Here is a 6783-nt window from a genome sequence, read left to right on the forward strand (position 1 = left end):
CAGATCCAGGACCACACACACACCCACAACCAAGAAATCATGCAGCATTTTTTTAAAGGAGCACCAGACCTCACAACTGAGCAATAGTAACCACTTTCCTACCAAAGCCCCTGAGTTAGATCTGTGGAGTAAGCTGCTCTGGGTCCAAGAGGAACTTGGTTTGGGGCACTCCCTGGAGCTGTTCTCTGAGCTGGGTGGGTCTCCAAGCTTTCATTGCTCAGGCAGGCTCTGCCCTCAAGAGTGCCTCATGGGATTCCTTCTGTGGGTCTGCTAGACTCAAGTGGCCTGTTCAGCCACCACTATTGTTACCTGCAGTTCTGCATTCCTACACAAGGTCAGAACTGCCCTTCAGAAACTGGTCAGTCAAAGGAGCCAAACCTTAAGGTGGACTATCAGATCAATCAAGAGCAGAAAGCTTGATTACCTTGGAAAGGGTAGGCATCATGAGGTATGACCAGGAATGTCTCGGGGTGGGGGTGGGCTGATATATAACAAGATACCCCAGAAGCTGATCAGTGGAATGCCTTCTTGATAAGGTTCGAACCATGGCTGGGGGTCTGGGGTCTGGTTTCATTGATAACACTTGGTCATCAAGCATTATTGGTCAGCAGACTCATGTTGCCCCGAAGCCCTAGATGACAAAAACACATCCTTTAGTTTCACCCATCTTTTTCTCTTTGTCTACCTACCCCACATAACTGATGCTATATGCTTATTCTATCAGTGAAAAGTCCAGGATCTTGCGTTAGCAGCCTGCGTTGTGCAGCCTGCTCCACAATTCCTGTGTATCAGTGGCTGATGTAAAACCCCTCACCCCCTTAGTATTTTCTACCTTCCCAGGTTCTGAGTCTGCCTCTGATGCTCCCCCTTCTTTTAAACCATCTATCCAGGTTCTCCCTGGTGGCGCATTGGGTTAAAGCGAAGCACAATGAAGCTCTCTGCAGCCACTGCAGCACCAGTTTGATCCCCAGCCAGGCAGCTGACCCACATGGCACAGCAGACCCCTCCTGACCCTCCCGCTGCTCCCCTCAGCAGTGTATTTCAGTCAGTCTGCCTGTTCTCCCTACTCCGTCTCTGGTGAATCCTTTCACTATTCCTCTCCTGGCCTGTGCTGCAGGTTTTGTATGCATATATAAATAAATCATAAAATATATATATATATATCCACTGTTGTCCCAAACCTAACTTTGCCTCTTTAATTTTGTGTTTTTTTTTTAAATCTAAGAATTGGAGTGGGGTGACACACAGAAAACCACCTAATGTTAAGTGTTCTCACATTCCCATTACTTGGAATCAACAACTTGCTTCCAGTCTATGGTTTTTAAGAAAATACAATAGATTTAGCTAAAGTCCTGTTTGTCCAAATATCTCCTGCTGTTCTTCCAGTCTTCCCTTCCTTGACAGAAAACAACCATTAGAGTTTAGTGGGTTTTCTTCCAATCCATTTTTATAGTTTTGTGTGTGTATGTGGAGATGTACATCCATAAGCAATTTCTACATGACTTTTGCCTACTTTTAAAGTTTTTGACTTGCATTAAGCCTATACATGATACAGTTTGAAAAGGCAAATAGTTTTAGAGTGATTGTTGGTTAAAACGACTGCCTCAACCCCCCATTGCCTAGCCCATCATCTACCTTATTCTAGAAGACTGATCTTTATGTATATACTTAAATATATATTTCAGTTTGTCTGAGTAAGCTCATGCTCATGTAATCTTCAGAATGTCCTTTTTTTTTTTTTTAGATTTATTTATTTATTTCGTACAGAACTGGGGTACAGGCCAGAGATGCGGAGGGTGAGAGGACTCATCAGAGACAGAGTGGGGTACAGAACAGGCAGATTGACGAAGTACACTGATGAGGGGAGCAGCGGGCGGGTCAGGAGAGGTATGCCTCGCCATGTGGATCTCCTCCCGGGGCAGGTGGGGATCGAACTCATGCGGAAGTGGCTTAAGCTTCTTTGTGCTGTGCTTCAACGCTGTGCCACCAGGGAGGGCCACCTTTTTTTTTTTTTTTTTTACAAGAAAAATACCAAAAAGAAATTCAGTGGTAACAGGTATGACATCTGTATACATGGGAGAAAATCAGATAAGATGAGTAGTAACTTACCAACATTCTTGAATATTCATTTTTGGTATTATCGTTTGATTTCCCAATATAAAGGATAAGGACTTCACTTTTTCATTCTTTGCCTAAAAGGAGGAAAACAAGAAGTGGAGGGGTGAGCATCCATTCCAATAGTAACAGTTTGAAAGCTGGAAAGCAAATGATCAGTGGAAATTTAGCCAACTTGAAAAAGCTAGTCTTAGCCAGCAGTAGGGAAAATGTATATTGCAATACCCCCAAGTGCCTCTGAATTAGAAGCAGCAAGTAATTCAGAAGGTGGAGATAAAATCAGGAGGCCTGCTTCCCCACTCCCTACCTGACTCTTCAGTTAGAGATAACTGTGTTTCTTAACCTTGGCTGATTGGCAGTTTATTCTCTGGAGAAGGCAGAGTCTATAATATGTGAAGGCATTATCTTCTAGCTTTCATAGATGATTTTACGAAGTTCGGTTTCTTTTGGATTTTAGTTATTCCTTGACCCACTTCAGACCTTTGAAGGATTATCTCTTTGTCCTTAGAATCTGGAAATTTTTAGATGATATGTATTAACACAGGTGTATTTCCATGCATTGGGCTGGGTACTTAGGAGTTCCTTTCTTCTGGAAATTCTCATCTTTCTGTTTTTAGAATTTTAGGATGAATTTCTCCTCCATTTTCTCTTATCTCTTCCTCTACTCATATTACTCAAATGTTGGGTTTCCTGGATTAGCCCTCTAATTCATTTTCTTTTCCTTTTAAAAAATTATTTATGGGCCCTCCTGGTGGCGTAGCAGGTTAAAGCACAGCACTAAGAAGCTAAAGCCACTTCAGCATGCGTTTGATCCCTGCCCGGTGGGCGTGGCAGAACTCTCCTGACCCGCCCACCACTCCCCTCAGCATTATACTTCATCAGTTGGCCTGTTCTGCTCCCCACTCTATCTCTGGTGAATCCTCTCACCATCCCTGAGCCTCTGGCCTGTACCCCAGCTCTGTATGCATAAATAAATAAATCTTTAAAAAATGTATTCTGTGCATACAGAACTAGGGTACAGGCCAGACATGAGAGGATTCATCAGAGACAGATTGGGGAACAGACCAGGCAGACTGATGAATTACACAGCTGAGGGGAGCAACAGGCAGGTCAGGTGATCCACTCCATGTGGATTACCTCCGTGTCCTGGAATTGAACTCTTGCTGCAGTGGCTGCGGATAGCTTCATAGTGCTGTGCTTTAACCTGTTGTGCCACTATGGAGGCCCCTTCATTTCTATCTTTAAAAAAAAACTACATAAAAAATTTACTGATGGACAGAAAAAAAATTCCATCTTTTAAAATATTTTATTTATTTTTGTGTAGAAGAACTGGGGTGTAGGCCAGAGGTGCTGAGGGTGAGAGGATTCACCAGAGTCAGAGAGGGAAACAGAACAGGTGGATCTACTGAAATACACTGCTGGGGGGAGCAGTGGAAGAGACAGGAGAGGTCTGCTGTGCCGTGTGGGTCAGCTCCCTGGCCAGGGATTAAACTCAGGCTGTAGAGGTAATAGCGCTGAGGATTAACTTCTAGGCCACCAGAAAGGCCCTGAAGAGAATTCTACAAGAATGACTTTCCAGAGAACTGTCACTACACTTCTCGTTGCATCTATCATGTTAAAAGGTACATTCAGCAAAAATATGAAAACAACGAGACAAGCCACTGTTCAACAGTCTGAGTAAAGAGAAATCATCTTATTTTAAATTTCTCTTTGCTTGAAAAAAATTCTGCCAGCATGATTTCATTTAGCCTTGTGTTTGTTTTTGATGTTCACTTCTTGAAACAGTGTGTTCTTCCACAAGTACAATATCTTAATTCTCTAAGGATATTATTTTTTTTTTTGGTCTAGAGTTCTTCTTGATGTGTAGCCTCTTTTTTCTCCAAGTCATTTTTTCCCTGTTTATAATAGCCTCTGTCTTTCATATTAAAGGTTTTCTTCATGTGTTTGGTGCCTGTGTCTATCTGCTCATACTTAAAAGTGTGGCACTTCTCTGGAAGCTCTGTCATTACAGGTGTGGTCTTGACTAAGGGTGATTTGGCTTGACATAATTCCTCAGGAATCTCTCAATGTTATTATCTTCAAGTTTTCTTTCTTGCACTGGTCAGAGACCAGCTCAGATACCTCCTACACGAAAGATACATTTCTGCCTGCCAATGTCTGGAAGCTGAATAAGCCAGGTGAGGAAGATCTGTAGTCTAAATATTTCACTAAATAGTTAAAAATTTGTGCTTAATTTTGTGTCCTATGGTATTTCCATCTTCAACTGTGTCCAGTGTCCCTCGGGCACAAAAGGCATCTGCAGCAGGTGTATTCGATGGAGCTGAGAATGGGCACGGAGTGTGCTTTGAATTTGTCCCCAAATATGGATGGTGCTTGGATAAATAAAGGATGAATATCCGATTTTTTCCCCCAGTACTCCAACTCCTGATGTTTTGTAATCACATCCCACCAAAGAATTAATTCATCCCTTCAGTAATCAATTCTAGTGGCAGTTCAGGTAGGCAGCTGGTGCCCACGAGCTCCAACACATGCCAGGTGGCTGTACCACAGCTCCCTGGTGCATTAAGGGGAAGAAAGAAATCAGTTATAAAGCTGCTAATCTCTGGCCCGACAGCTGGAGGATGAAGCTTAGGGCTGGTTCCTTTTACAGGAAGGAAGTTCTGAAAGCCAGAGTGTGAAGAGAAAGCTGAAGAAGCCCTAGCATCTGGTGGACTTGCGGTTTTGTAGAAAGGGCAATGCTCAGATGCCTTCCCAAATAGTGTTAGGCACAAACTTGGAGCCCAGGAAATGAAAAACTTCCTTCAGGATAGAACAACTCCACAAATGAACGGACTTTCAAAATAGCAGTGCCAGTGGAAAGAGGGATCAAGGCAGGTGATGTCTCCCTCTCATTGCCAGGGAACTAACAGTTACTCCAAAGATTCTTGTTTCTTTTTTTCTTTCTTTCTTTCTTTTTTTTTTTTTAAGATTTATTTATGCATAGAGAACTGGGGTGTAGGCCAGAGGTTGGGGAGTGAGAGGATTCACCAGATACACACTGGAGAACAGAACAGGCAAATTGACTGAAATACACTGCTGGGGAGCCGTGGGAGAGGAGAGGTCTGCCATCCAGTGTGGGTCACTCCCTGGCTGGGGATGGATCTTGTGCTGCAGTGGCTGCAACGGATTCATGGTGCTGGGCTTTAAACCATTTTGTCACCAGGGAGGGCCCATTACTCCAAAGATTCTGACCAGTGACCTTCTGGGGTTGTCAGGGCTATGGCTTATTCTCTGAAGAACCATACAATTTGAAGGTTCCTCTTGCTTCAGTTTCTCTGAGAATGCAGAAGAAAGAAACTTATTTGCACAACCTGTCACCCAGACTCAATTGAATTTTAATGTATATTTTTGCAAGTATTATTTACATAACTGAAATGTTACTGCCTGTAATTTTGCCTTCTGTTTTTAAACTTATTTTATCAGAAGCAGTTACTGTCCTTGGTCATTAAAAAAGTTCTTGGTAACTTAATTGTCAAGAATAACCATTCCTTATTATTGGGCAATCGTGTCAGATACTTTTAGTTAATATTCCTCTATGCAGGTATGTTTATGTGAATTTCTAATTATTTACCTACTAGAGCAGGTCAAAAGGCTTGGTGTTTAAGGTAATATGTAATTTCCTTAGCCTTGAAACTATGCCCTAGTGATACCGAACTTCCTCTGGATTGATTTTAAACGTCCAGACACTGAATGTACCAGAAATTGCCACAGCAGGCAAGGTCCTATTTCACTTCTTCTGAAAAACAAAGCCATTAGAGTTAGAAAAGGTGCACTGGTGGCCTCCCTGGGGGCCCAACCGGTTAAAGCGCACCCTTGCGCAGCTGGCCCTGGACTCTTCGTTGCAAGTTCGATCCCCGATCCCACCGCCACCGTCGCCGCCCTCCCCCTCCCCCCAGCTGACCCACAGGGCGCGGCAGACCCGCCCGCTGCTCCCCTCAACTGTGTACTTCCTCAGTCAGCCTGTTCTGCTCCCCATTCTGTCTCTGGTGAATCCCTCTCACCGCCCCTGCACCTCTGGCCTGTACCCCAGTTCTGTATGTATACATAAATAAATCTTTAAAAAAATATTTTTAAAAAAGGTGCTCAATTCTCAATTTTACAGGAAACTGTGCCACTTTAAGCCTGAGGCTGGCGCTCTACTTCACGCGAGGCCGCCGCTTTTCCTTTAAATTCCCGCCCACGTGATCGCAGACGTGCGCACACACGGAGATTCACGCAGTCGGGGTGGCGAGTCATTGCCCCCCCGCCCTCCTCCCTCCCATCCTTGGGGTTTCTGGTGTTCCCTCCCCGGAAGCCGCAACTCCTCTGAGATCTTCTCTTTCTCATCCCCTTCTTCGCGTCGCCGATTTACACTCTTTTCCGTTAGTCGCCCGCCCTAGCACTCCATCTCTCCTCCAGCACCCCACTTGCCGGAGGAAACACGACCAGACTACAACTCCCAGGACCCATCGCGGGCCCCGCCCACGGCGGCGCGCAGTGTAGGTTGGGGGCTGAGGTCCCACGGTCTTCTCGCCGCGTGCGCCCGGGAGCAAGCGCACTACAGGTTCCGTGGCGCCTCGCGCGCGAGCCCGGCGGACCGGGGCGGGACGGGGTGGAGTGGGAGAGTCCTGGGCTGGCTGGAGGGCGGGC

The sequence above is a fragment of the Condylura cristata genome, unplaced genomic scaffold, assembly GCF_000260355.1.
Source record: "Condylura cristata isolate star-nosed mole 26May11 unplaced genomic scaffold, ConCri1.0 scaffold00005, whole genome shotgun sequence".
In the NCBI taxonomy this organism is placed as follows: Eukaryota; Metazoa; Chordata; class Mammalia; order Eulipotyphla; family Talpidae; genus Condylura; species Condylura cristata.